Source organism: Bufo gargarizans, chromosome 2, assembly GCF_014858855.1.
Source record: "Bufo gargarizans isolate SCDJY-AF-19 chromosome 2, ASM1485885v1, whole genome shotgun sequence".
Classification (NCBI taxonomy): Eukaryota; Metazoa; Chordata; class Amphibia; order Anura; family Bufonidae; genus Bufo; species Bufo gargarizans.
In genome coordinates, this window is record NC_058081.1 from 114290217 (window position 1) to 114304299 (window position 14083).

The following is a 14083-nucleotide window of genomic DNA, read 5'->3' on the forward strand; positions in this document are numbered from 1 at the left end:
AGTGCCTCCCCCCATGTCCCAATATCATAGTGCCACCTCACCCCCCAAAGTGCCAGTATCAAGTGCCTCTCTCCTTCCCCCCTATGTGCCAGTATCAAGTGCCTCTCTACTTCCCCCTATGTGCCAGTATCATAGTGCCACCTCCCCCCCAAATGTGCCAGTATCAAGTGCCATCTCCCCCAATGTGCCAGTATTAAGTGCCTCTCTCCTCCCCCCATGTGCCAGTATCATAGTGTCATCTCCACCCAATGTACCAGTATCATAGTGCCACCCCCTCCCAATGTGCCAGTATCAAGTGGCTCTCTCCTTTCCACCCCCCCACCCCATGTGCCAGTATCATAGTGCCAAACCCCCCCATGTGCCAGTATCATAGTGCCATCTCCCCCCAATGTGCCAGGATCATAGTGCCATCTCCCCCCCCCAATGTGCCAGTATCAAGTGCCTCTCTCCTTCCCAGACACCTCCCTATGTGCCAGTATCATAGTGCCACCCCCCCAATGTGCCAGTATCAAGTGCCATCTCCCCCCAATGTGCCAGTATTTAGTGCCTCTCTCCCCCCTATGTGCCAGTATCATAGTGCCATCTCCACCCAATGTACCAGTATCATAGTGCCACCCCCTCCCAATGTGCCAGTATCAAGTGGCTCTCTCCTTTCCACCCCCCCACCCCATGTGCCAGTATCATAGTGCCAAACCCCCCCATGTGCCAGTATCATAGTGCCATCTCCATCCAATGTGCCAGGATCATAGTGCCATCTCCCCCCCCCCAATGTGCCAGTATCATAGTGCCATCTCCCTCCCCAATGTGCCAGTATCATAGTGCCATCTCTCCCCCTCACAATGTGCCAGTATCAAGTTCCTCTCTCCTCCCCCCCTTGTGCCAGTATCAAGTGCCTCCTGCTCCCCCATGTGGCAGTTACAGTCCGGTATTTAAAAAAAACAACGTATACTTACCTCCATGTCAGCCTCTTCCAACCTGTGTCCTGTGCTATATGTTCATATATGGAGTCAGTGCTTTTGTATTTCCTGGTGGGACTCAAACCCACGACCTTCTGCATTAGAGGCAAGGCACTTAACCACACAGCTATAAGAGCTGCATAGCCACTGCCTGAAAAAATATGAGACTTCTACTGTAGACTCTGTCATAGCTTTGATAGCCAGTGTACCTCCATACCCATGACAGCTGCCCCTGCGCACTCAGCTCTGCTATATCTCTATATGACAGCTGCCCCAGCACACTCAGCACTGCTATATCTCTATATGACAACTGCACCAGCACACTCAGCACTGCTACATCTATACACATAACAGCTGCACCAGCACACCCAGCTCTGCTACATCTATACACATGACAGCTGACCCAGCACACTCAGTTCTGCTATATCGCTATATATGATAGCTGCCCCAGCACACTCAGCTCTGCTACATCTTTATGCATAACAGCTGCCCCAACACACCCAGCTTTGCTACATCTATACACATAACAGCTACCCCAGCACACCCAGCTCTGCTACATCTATACACATGGCAGCTGCCCCAGCACACTCAGCTATGCTATATCTTTATATATGACAGCTGCCCTAGCACACTCAGCTCTGCTATATCTCTATATCTTTATCAGCTCAGCTCTGCTACATGTGTGCAAAACGCATTAAAACGCTTTGCACTCGTGGGGAAAAATCGTGCATGTTCCCGCAACGCATCCGTATCTTTTCCCGCAATGCACCCGCTACGCCCGTGTGAACCCAGCCTTAAGGGGACACAGCATTCACACTTTCTTATGTTCCCTTTTCTATTTTGTGTCCCACAACAATTTTCCATACTTAACATCCCCGATCTAAGCTGTGATACGGCTGTGGACTAACCCATCCTTCCATAGATGTTTTGAAACCATAGAAATAATGGATATCCCTATATCTATTATTGAGTTGTTAGTTTCTAACTTCTCAGCATCACCCTGGTCCGAGAAAGGCCTCCACTTCTTGAAAGATCTGGGTGTTCCTACTCTACATCAATTTCACATTTTAGCTGGCAAACATAACCTGCCATCCTCAGAGTACTTCCAGTACATGCAACTTAGACATACTGTGGATATAAAAAGTCTACACACCCCTGTTAAAATGTCAGGTTTCTGTGATGTAAAAAAAATGAGACAAAGATAAATCATTTCAGAACTTTTTCCACCTTTAATGTGACCTATAAACTGTACAACTCAATGAAAAACAAACTGAAATATTTTAGGTAGAGGGAAGAAAAAATATAAAATTAAATATGTTTGCATAAGTATGCACACCCTTAAACTAATACTTTTTTGAAGCACCTTTTGATTTTATTACAGCACTCAGTCTTTTTTTGGTATGGGTCTATCAGCATGGCACATTTTGACTTCGCAAGATTTGCCCACTCTTCTTTGCAAAAACACTCCAAATCTGTCAGATTGCAAGGGCATCTCCTGTGCACAGCCCTCTTCAGATCACCCCACAGATTTTCAATCGGATTCAGGTCTGGGCTCTGGCTGGGCCATTCCAAAACTTTAATCTTCTTCTGGTGAAGCCATTTCTTTGTGATTTAGATGTATGCTTTGGGTCGTTGTCATGCTGAAAGATGAAGTCCCTCTTCATGTTCAGCTTTCTAGCAGAGCCTGAAGTGTTTGTGCCAATATTGACTGGTATTTGGAACTGTTCATAATTCCCTCTAGCTTAACTAAGGCCCCTGTTCCAGCTGAAGAAAAACAGCCCCAAAGCATGATGCTGCCACCACCTTGCTTCACTGTGGGTATGGTGTTCTTTTGGTCATGTGCAGTGTTGTTTTTACACCAAACATATCTTTTGGAATTATGGCCAAAAAGTTCAACCTTGGTTTCATCAGACCTTAACACCTTTTCCCAACTGCTTTTCGGAGACTTCAGATGTGTTTTTGCAAAATGTAGCCTGACTTGGATGTTTTCTTCGTAAGAAAAGGCTTTCGTCTTGCCCCTCTACCCCATAGCCCAGATATATGAAGAATACAGGAGATTGTTGTCACATCTACCACACAGCCAGTACTTGGCAGATATTTCTGCAGCTCCTTTAATGTTGCTGTAGGCCTCTTGGTAGCCTCCCAGACCAGTTTTCTTCCCATCTTTTCATCAATTTTGGAGGGACGTCCAGTTCGTGGTAATGTCATTGTTGTGCCATATTTTCTCCACTTGATGATGACTGTCTCGTCTGTATTCCATGGTATATCTAATGCCTTGTAAATTCTTTTGTACCCTTCTCCTGACTGATACCTTTTAACAATGAGATCCCTCTGATGCTTTGGAAGCTCTCTGTGGACCATGGCTTTTGCTGTGGGATGCGAATAAGAAAATTTCAGGAAAGACCAACTAGAGCAGCTGAACTTTATTTCGGGTTAATCAGAGGCACTTTAAATGATGGCAGGTGCATGCCAACTCCTATTTAACATGATTTTGAATGTGATTGCATAATTCTGAACACAGCTACATCCCCAGTTATAAGAAGGTGTGCACACTTATGCAACCACATTATTTTAGTTTTTAGTTTTTTCTTCCCTCCACCTAAAATATTTCAGTTGTTTTTTAAATTGAGTGGTACAGTTTATAGGTCACATTAAAGGTGGAAAAAGTTTTGAAATGCTTTATCTTTGTCTCATTTTTTTTATATCACAGAAACCTTTTAACAGGGGTGTGTAGACTATTTATATCCACTGTATGCTTAGCTCGGGGTTGATTCCTATTGCTCAATCCTATGATTCTCATTTGTTAAGGCTATGGATCTCCAATCCTAACTCCAATTCCCACAGTATATCCTTTTGCTACAGAAACTTGCTAATGGAGGAAGGGGACAAATTGGGGAAAATTAAAGACTACTGGCACCATGATTTAAATCAAAGCTTTACTGATGCTCAATGGCAATCTGCTCTTACCACTGTTTGAAAATGTTCTAAGTGTATATCCCACTTGGAAACTAATTGAAAGGTATTCAATATATGGTACCTCAAACCGTGCCGCCTGTCATGTATTTTCCCCAACACATCAGATGTGTGTTGGAGATGTGACAGAAGAATTGGTTCAAATATGTATGTGTGGTGGGAATGTGGATTAATAAAGAAAGTTTGCCACCAGATTTTCTTCTACAGGTCCTTCTAAAAAAATTAGCATATTGTGATAAAGTTCATTATTTTCTGTAATGTACTGATAAACATTAGACTTTCATATATTTTAGATTCATTACATACCAACTGAAGTAGTTCAAGCCTTTTATTGTTTTAATATTGATGATTTTGGCATACAGCTCATGAAAACCCAAATTTCCTATCTCAAAAAATTAGCATATTTCATCCGACCAATAAAAGAAAAGTGTTTTTAATACAAAAAAAGTCAGCCTTCAAATAATTATGTTTAGTTATGCACTCAATACTTTGTCGGGAATCCTTTTGCAGAAATTACTGCTTCAATGCGGCGAGGCATGGAGGCAACCAGCCTGTGGCACTCCTGAGGTGTTATGGAGGCCCAGGATGCTTCGATAGCGGCCTTAAGCTCATCCAGAGTGTTGGGTCTTGCGTCTCTCAACTTTCTCTTCCCAATATCCCACAGATTCTCTATGGGGTTCAGGTCAGGAGAGTTGGCAGGCCAATTGAGTACAGTAATACCTTGGTCTGTAAACCATTTACCAGTGGTTTTGGCACTGTGAGCAGGTGCCAGGTCGTGCTGAAAAATGAAATCTTCATCTCCATAAAGCTTTTCAGCAGATGGAAGCATGAAGTGGTCCAAAATCTCCTGATAGCTAGCTGCATTGACCCTGCCCTTGATAAAACACAGTGGACCAACACCAGCAGCTGACATGGCACCCCAGACCATCACTGACTGTGGGTACTTGACACTGGACTTCAGGCATTTTGGCATTTCCCTCTCCCCAGTCTTCCTCCAGACTCTGGCACCTTGATTTCCGAATGACATGCAAAATTTGCTTTCATCCGAAAAAAGTACTTTGGACCACTGAGCAACAGTCCAGTGCTGCTTCTCTGTAGCCCAGGTCAGGCGCTTCTGCCGCTGTTTCTGGTTCAAAAGTGGCTTGACCTGGGAAATGTGGCACCTGTAGCCCATTTCCTGCACATGCCTGTACACGGTGGCTCTGGATGTTTCTACTCCAGACTCAGTCCACTGCTTCCGCAGGTCCCCCAAGGTCTGGAATCGGTCCTTTTCCACAATCTTCCTCAGGGTCCGGTCACCTCTTCTCGTTGTGCAGCGTTTTCTGCCACACTTTTTCCTTCCCACAGACTTCCCACTGAGGTGCCTTGATACAGCACTCTGGGAACAGCCTATTCGTTCAGAAATTTCTTTCTGTGTCTTACCCTCTTGCTTGAGGGTGTCAATGATGGCCTTCTGGACAGCAGTCAGGTCGGCAGTCTTACCCATGATTGCGGTTTTGAGTAATGAACCAGGCTGGGAGTTTTTAAAAGCCTCTTTTGCAGGTGTTTAGAGTTAATTAGTTGATTCAGATGATTAGGTTAATAGCTCGTTTAGAGAACCTTTTCATGATATACTAATCTTTTGAGATAGGAATTTGGGGTTTTCATGAGCTGTATGCCAAAATCATCAATATTAAAACAATCAAAGGCTTGAACTACTTCAGTTGGTGTGTAATGAATCTAAAATATATGAAAGTCTAATGTTTATCAGTACATTACAGAAAATAATGAACTTTATCACAATATGCTAATTTTTTTAGAAGGACCTGTATATTATCTGATATATATCAATTTCAAATTGTCCCAGGTCTGGCTTTAGCTCTTCTATCTCTTGGTATAGAACAGTTCTCGATTATTATTTTTTTTATTCTACTATAGTTTCTCATGCATGCATAGTTATGTGACGAAAAATTGCAGCCAATTGGAAAACACCCTTAAACATTCTACAGTCCATTAATGGACAATGCTGGTAGCAAAGGATGTCCTCCTCGGCTTTCAACTCGTCACGTCAGTGTCAATCTAGATGGGAAGTTTGGATCACTTCTATTTTTCATAAACCCCGTTGATTGATTGCTCTATCTCTTACTCAGATGCACAGTATTGTCTGAGAAATGCAGTATTAGCTATTAATTAGCAAAGACTACAATTTATGTAAGAACTGACATCTCGATTCCCTCAGGTTATTAGACAGTTTTCTATGTCTTTTGATTTCTGTTGCATTTTGATGCAATCTGCATAATTGAAAAGAATAACATGATACCTGTAAATCACATGTTGCCTTATGTATACTTGAGGGTATTTGCAAAAAAACTAATGTTTAAAAAAAAAAAAGAGAGAAATCTGCAAGGGTGTGGCATTTTGTTGGATTCGAGGTATGGCCTAATATGCAACTTTAAGCTCCAAAATTGTGCCACAATTGAGGTGTAAAATAAAAAAATAATTGATCCAACCAATAGCTGGTATAGAGTTAGGCAAAAGTGTCTATCCCTGCTCCACATCTATCATTCAGCCTGAGCTCCTGTGACAGATCTGGTGCAGGTCTAGACAGCTGGTCTAAGTTTACGGCATCTACAGGATTAGGAAATCTGTCCTATTTTAGTCTTCCTATTTGAATGCTTTCATTTTAGCCTTCACTCGCCTGCTACATTTTGGAAGAGAGTACTGTTTCAGAATAGAATGTGTGGATAGGCTGTTGTGCTTAGAGGACACATAGCTGGTACGCTGAATTATAACTGCTTGCATAGAAGACAGTTTTGTGCTGGTCTAATCATGGGTGCTGCTCCTGTTTTGTCCTCTTGTTCTTGGATGAATAAAATATACAATCCAATAACAGTGCACGAGCCAGGAGTTAAGTAACTTTTGAAATCATCTGGTATATAAAGCAGCTAATTTCTTAATGGTTTCTCTTTATTGCATATTTAATAAGTCTTCAAAATTCCTAAGCCATATTAATTCCAGAGAAATAAATTCTGTTAAACTGTCCCGGAGAGCAGCTAATTGTGTGTTATTCTGTCTGCTAACTCATGAAGTGTTGCTTCGGCTTTGCTTATTTTAGTTTTCAGAAAGCGGCTAATCAGGGAAAGCAATAACAGGGAATAAAAGTGCTCATTTGGGCAAAATTATTTAAAAGAAAACGTAAAAAAAAAATCAATTCTGCACAGCTCGAGAACCCCCTGGGAAGCCAGTCAGAAATAATAGGTGGATTTTTACAAGCCTTTTTATGAGGATGGGGTCTGTTTTTTTGTTTCCATTTAATATTGTACTTCGGAGACAAGACCATTTGTGACCTTGATGTTCTTTGCTACTTAATCATAATTTTTGCAGCTTATTGTACGACTTTAGCATCCTTTAGGATTCCTACCTACAGGAAATATATTTTTGTGTTAGAATTTTAGATCTGGATATTGCATTCATAAGTCAGTGACAGTGTGTGAAATATGGCAAGAGCATAGAAAAAAAGGCTTCTATTTAGCTATAATATCATAGCCTTTAATTGGCAGTATACATTATTGTATGCCTATAAGTGGCAGAAGATGCCTAGTTAGAGTGGTTGGATGTTCAGCTCTTTGGTGCAAGTATAGTGTTTGTTGGACTAATAAGGACTTCTAAAGTTTGGGAGGCATCTATGAAGCTTTGCATGCCAAAGCACACACCATTTGTGCGCTAAAATGTATGTACAATCTCTCATCTAATGTATTATTTTTAAATATGCAGTACATTTATCAAAGTGTAATGATATACAGTACAGACCAAAAGTTTGGACACACCTTTTCATTCAAAGAGTTTTCTTTATTTTCATGACTATGAAAATTGTAGATTCACACTGAAGGCATCAAAACTATGAATTAACACATGTGGAATTATATACATAACAAAAAAGTGTGAAACAACTGAAAATATGTCATATTGTATTATGGCAAGAAAAAAAGCAGCTAAGTAAAGAAAAACGAGTGGCCATCATTACTTTAAGAAATGAAGGTCAGTCAGTCCGAAAAATTGGGAAAACTTTGAAAGTGTCCCCAAGTGCAGTTACAAAAACCATCAAGCGCTACAAAGAAACTGGCTCACATGCGGACCACCCCAGGAAAGGAAGACCAAGAGTCACCTCTGCTGCGGAGGATAAGTTCATCTGAGTCACCAGCCTCAGAAATCGGAGGTTAACAGCAGCTCAGATTAGAGACCAGGTCAATGCCACACAGAGTTCTAGCAGCAGACACATCTCTAGAACGACTGTTAAGCGGAGACTGTGTGAATCAGGCCTTCATGGTAAAATATCTGCTAGGAAACCACTGCTAAGGACAGGCAACAAGCAGAAGAGACTTGTCTGGGCTAAAGAACACAAGGAATGGACATTAGACCAGTGGAAATCTGTGCTTTGGTCTGATGAGTCCAAATTTGAGATCTTTGGTTCCAACCACCGTGTCTTTGTGCGATGCAGAAAAGGTGAACGGATGAACTCTACATGCCTGGTTCCCACCTTGAAACGTGGAGGAGGAGGTGTGATGGTGTGGGGTGCTTTGCTGGTGACACTGTTGGGGATTTATTCAAAATTGAAGGCATACTGAACCAGCATGGCTACCACAGCATCTTGCAGCGGCATGCTATTCCATCCGGTTTGCGTTTAGTTGGACCATCATTTATTTTTCAACAGGACAATGACCCCAAACACACCTGCAGGCTGTGTAAGGGCTATTTGACCATGAAGGAGAGTGATGGGGTGCTGCGCCAGACGACCTGGCCTCCACAGTCACCGGAGCTGAACCCAATCAAGATGGTTTGGGGTGAGCTGGACCGCAGAGTGAAGGTAAAAGGGCCAATAAGTGCTAAGCATCTCTGGGAACTCCTTCAAGACTGTTGGAAGACCATTTCAGGTGACTACCTCTTGAAGCTCATCAAGAGAATGCCAAGAGTGTGCAAAGCAGTAATCAAAGCAAAAGGTGGCTACTTAGAAGAACCTAGAATATGACATATTTTCAGTTGTTTCGCACTTTTTTGTTATGTATATAATTTCACATGTGTTAATTCATAGTTTTGATGCCTTCAGTGTGAATTATTTTCATAGTCATGAAAATAAAGAAAACTCTTTGAATGAGAAGGTGTGTCCAAACTTTTGGTCTGTACTGTATTTGGTGCAAATTATGATAATACAAACTGACTTTGAAACTTCCCCTCATAATAAACCCCCTACTGATACAATTAATAGGTATAACATCATTGGTATTATTAACCTGCTTATGATCAAGTACTGTATATTTCTGCACCTGGTGCTGGTCTTCGATCTAGCACTTCATATACGTATATTGGTTTAATCCTCCAGCTCCTGCAACCCAATCCGAGTGACCATAGGATGTCCTCCTGCACATATCACTGAGACGATAATGTTCTTTGTATCACTACTCGGGGTGACCGACTGTTGTATGTGATGGCTCCTCAGGTCATCACACCAGCAGTTGGGTCAGTGTAGTGCTCTACAGCAAAGGCAGGATTAAAGTGCTGACCACGAGGCTTCTATATTCCAACCCAAATTTCATTGGATCCCAAACGGAACCGGGATTTATTCCTAAAGACAATATGGTTCCGGGTTTCTTATTCATAGGAGCCACAAATGAAGGCGATGGTGGCTGGCAGTCAATGGCAGAACAGGTAATAGGTGCCACAACAGCAAATTTCCTTCTGCTAAGCGCCTGTAAATGGTCCGGACAGAGACAGGGGTACGTAATGAAGGTGCTCCCTCTGAAAGTCTGTCAATTGGGCCGAATGTCTTATAGTGCATCATAGAGGCATGTCTAGAAGTTTAGGGATTCTCACCAAGAGGCACACTACCCAAAAGTTATTTTTTTTACAGGTCATCAGGGGAGGAAGTTTTATGCCCTCATGTGGAAATACCCAGTGTCTAATCAGACCACATGTGCCTGAGACTTTGTGGCAAAGCTGCATTATTATTTTTTTGGTCAATGAGTGTATAAATGTTAGGGCATCTAAACTACATAAACTATACATGTATCCAGTCATTAAAGGGATTGTTCATGAATTTTTATATTTTTTAAACCCTTCCCTCAGCGAGCAGGACCTGTAAAGAGAAACACACTTACTTGCTCCCGCCACTCAACTCCAGCTCCTTGTCTCTCGGGCTGTATGCGCTGCACTTCCAGCTCTACATCCATTAGCATCCGCATGGACAGAGCCACGTGTGCACTGCACCAAATTACTGGCCTCAGCTGTGACGTGTCCCTAAGCAATGTTGGACTGAATTTTCTTGGGCCTACCAGAGAAAGTGATGCTGAGGGCCCACCTGCTGTGTAATTTGCACATTCAGTTTAAACGTGCATGCCTTTCTGGAGGCCAGGACCTTGGGATAGCTCATAGGCATGCATGCGCAGTAGCTCCAATCCCAGCCCCCTAGTATCTGCACTGCAGTGGTGACCATAACCCATGGAAACCGGCAGTGTATAATGGGATAGAAAAATGAATCAGACCAGCAAAGGAGGCAATATGGAGAATCACAATACATTAGTAAGTGCCTTGTATTAACTTTCTCTACATGATAAATGCCTTCTACTGAAGTGAGACAACTCCTTTAACTTCCAATATTTAACACTTTAGAGACTAGAACAAGTTTCACTAAGTTTTGTTTATTTCTCCCTGCTTTCCAAGAGCCATTACTTTTTTATTTTTACATCCACATAGTCGTATGAGGGCTTGTGTTTTGCAGAACAAGTTTTATTTTTAAATGGCACCATTTCATTTACCATATCTTGTATTAAAAAAAGAAAAAACTCTTTGTAGGATGAAATTGAAAAAAATGGCATTCACTGTGTGATAATAATGAAATGACAGCCTTATTCTGCTGGTCAACATGATTACAGCAATACCAAATTTTATATAGGTTTATTATGTATTACTGCTTAAAAAAAATAAAAACTATATATATTTTATTTGTTTTGCATTGCCATGTTCTGACACCCATAACTTCTTTTTTACAGAGCTGTATAAGGGCATGATTTTTGCAGGGACATCTGTAGTTTTTATTGGCACCATTTCAGGGTACATGACTTTTGATAACTTTTTATCCAAGTTATTTCAGGGAGCAGGGTGACCAAAAATTTGTGAGCTGGCCATTTAGATTTTTTTGTCATGCAGGATAATTACTTATAATTACCTATACTGTATGATTACATTTTAATAATTTGGACATTTTCATATGTGGTGGTACCAATTATATTTTATATTTCATATTTTTATCTGTAAAATTGGAAAAAGGGGGAGTGATTACAAGTTTTAATTCTTTTTATTTTATTTTTTATATATATTTTTTAAACTTGCTCGATCACGATGATTTGCTTGTATAATTGAAAAGTTAATGAATGAGCCAGCTGATAAAAAATCCCTGATTATCGGCAGCACATCTCTGATAATCTATAAAACGGCTCTCACAAGCTACTTTTGGGTAGGGTAGTCCTAGTGAAAGATTGCTGACTGCTAGATATGCCTCTGCAAAGCACTCAAAGACATTTGCCCAGTTGGCAGACATTGTATGTGGGCACATTGTTGGACTGAAAGAGGCAGGACGATCATTTCAATGACCTGCCCGCAATCTAGGCTGCTCTGACCTAGCTGTTTTGAGGTGTTGGAAGCAGTTGTTACGTGAGGGCATGCACACGGGATGAACAGGCTCTGGACTGCTCAAACAATAGAGAGAATCACTGGCAAGCTCAAGCAGCTCCCACAGTTTCATTGTTCACTATTCAGACACAGGTGACGCCTTCATTACACACCCCTGGCTCTATATTACAGTATATCGCTGGTACCATTGATAAAGGAGCAAAGCTATTCCGAAACTCTTCTGGTATGAAATACAACTGTATATAACAACATTTGTTGTCCACCCTGCAGCTGTTATTTACATTTATCAGTGAAGACCTTGTGGCAGTCCAAGTCTGGCGTTCCCAAGAATATACAGCACCTGTGATAGAAGTGGTCTGCTTTAGGAACAGCGTGCAACCACAAGAGGATGGGTACAACCACAAGCATACCGTGCCTGAGACGGCAGCACAGCCCTGCAGCTCCCAGAGCAACCTCTCTGTCATCCAACGTGAAACAACACCTGAAGACTAGCAAGAAGGGTGAGAAGTGCTTAACAGCGCCAATGCTGGCTTATAGTTACTAATATTATAGCAACATTGTTTCATCATTTGGAAACCTAAATAAGGCTGAATTCACACTTCAGTTATTTGATCAGTTATTTCTATCAGTTATTGTGAGCCAAAACCAGTAGAGAAGCCTACTCAGAGATCAGGTGTAATGGAAAGATTTGCTCCTGTTCTGTGTTTTTGACCCAAACCTGGTTTTAACTCCCATGGAAATTACTGATCAAATAACTGAAGTGTGAACTCAGCCTAACTGACTTTAATCAAATAGATACAAGTCATCACATTGCGGTACACTTTTTATCTTCTCAATAATCTTACCATGACTAATGATGTAATACTGGATTTATCTATACAATTGTGCACAGTTGGAGCTATTTAATTTTTATATGAGGATGGACATAAATGTATTTATTTATTTTATATTCTAAATGTTATATTATATTGCTGAAGCTGTATTAGTGAAGGCCCCATATATGGCTATCCATAGGGACCAGTACTGTATATATTTTGTGATAATTTATTTAATGTATTATATATGGGATCACTTTATATAACATTAAATATTTGAATAAATATTATTGCCAGTACTGCAGCCACTTTGAGACAGTTTTTGTTATATGGTCACACCCCTCTCTCTGTCCGGGCCATTTCCAGGCACTTTTTTGTGTCATGGCACCCAGTAGGTTTCCTGCCATTGACAAGCCAGCCACTGTTACCTTTATTTGCAGTGGTGTCATGAACAAGAAATCTGGACTGCTACGGACTGGAACCTTATTGTCTTTAGTGATGAATTTGGGTTCTGTTTGGGATCCAACATTGGTTGGGTTAGACTATGGACACCTAGTGGTGAGCACTTCAATCCTCCCTTTGCTGTGGAGTGACACACTGCCCTGACTGCTGGTGTGATGATATGGGGAGCCACAGTCGGTCACTCCCAGTAGTGATACAAGGGACACTAACAGCTCAGGGATATGTGCAGGCTATCCTGCAGCCACATGTGTTACCTCTCATATCAGGGCTTCCAAATGGCATTTTTCAGCAGGATAATGCTCACCCACACACTTCCTTGGGCTGCCATTCACCAAATGCATTTATAGGACCAGCTGGAATGCCAGCTTCAGCAACCTACGAGTGTGCAGGATGTACAGACCCTGCTGCCTGGAGGCAGCCCAACAGGGTACTAGAGCCGCCTTTCAATTGTACAGTTTTCCCGAATAAACCTCTCCTTTGATCTAATAATTGTAATCACTCCTATAAATCCTCTTCACATTTACACGTATAAAGTTTCATTCAATTTCAACAACTCCTGCTTGGTGCATTATTATTTTTTTCAATTAGTGTATTATTCCAATAGGGACACTAGCTTAAGGAGGGGGTTATTGAGAACCAATCCAATCGGTAATGAGTAATGGGGGGGAAATGCCCCTGCGTCCTATGGGGCGAATGCTGCCATTTTACAGACTGCGATGTATCAGCTGGAGGGAGGAGGGGCCGGTGTCATGCATATGTGGCAGGGCGGTGCGGTCACTGTACTCCAGCCCCGCCGCTCACTCACTGCTTTATTGCTTAAACATTTTATAATAATAACTTTAATTGACGTTCCAATCCGATCCCCAGCCCAATCTGTACTACCGTACTTACTAAATGTCCTGTAGCAGGCAGAGCAGGGTGGGTGGCTGGCCGGAACTCACTGACGTCACGTGCCTGCACCGCCTACTTCATTCATAAAGTAGGCGGTGCAGGCACGTCACGTGATGTCAGTGAGTTCCGACCGGCCGCCCTGCTCTGTCTGCTACAGGACATTTAGTAAGTACGGTGGTACAGATGGGGCTGGGGATCGAAACGTCAATTAAAGCTATTATTTTAAAATGTTTAGGCATTAAGGAAGTGAGTGAGCGGTGGGGCTGGAGTACAGTGACTGCAGCGGCCCCGCCATATTTGCATGACACCAGCCCCTCCTTCCTC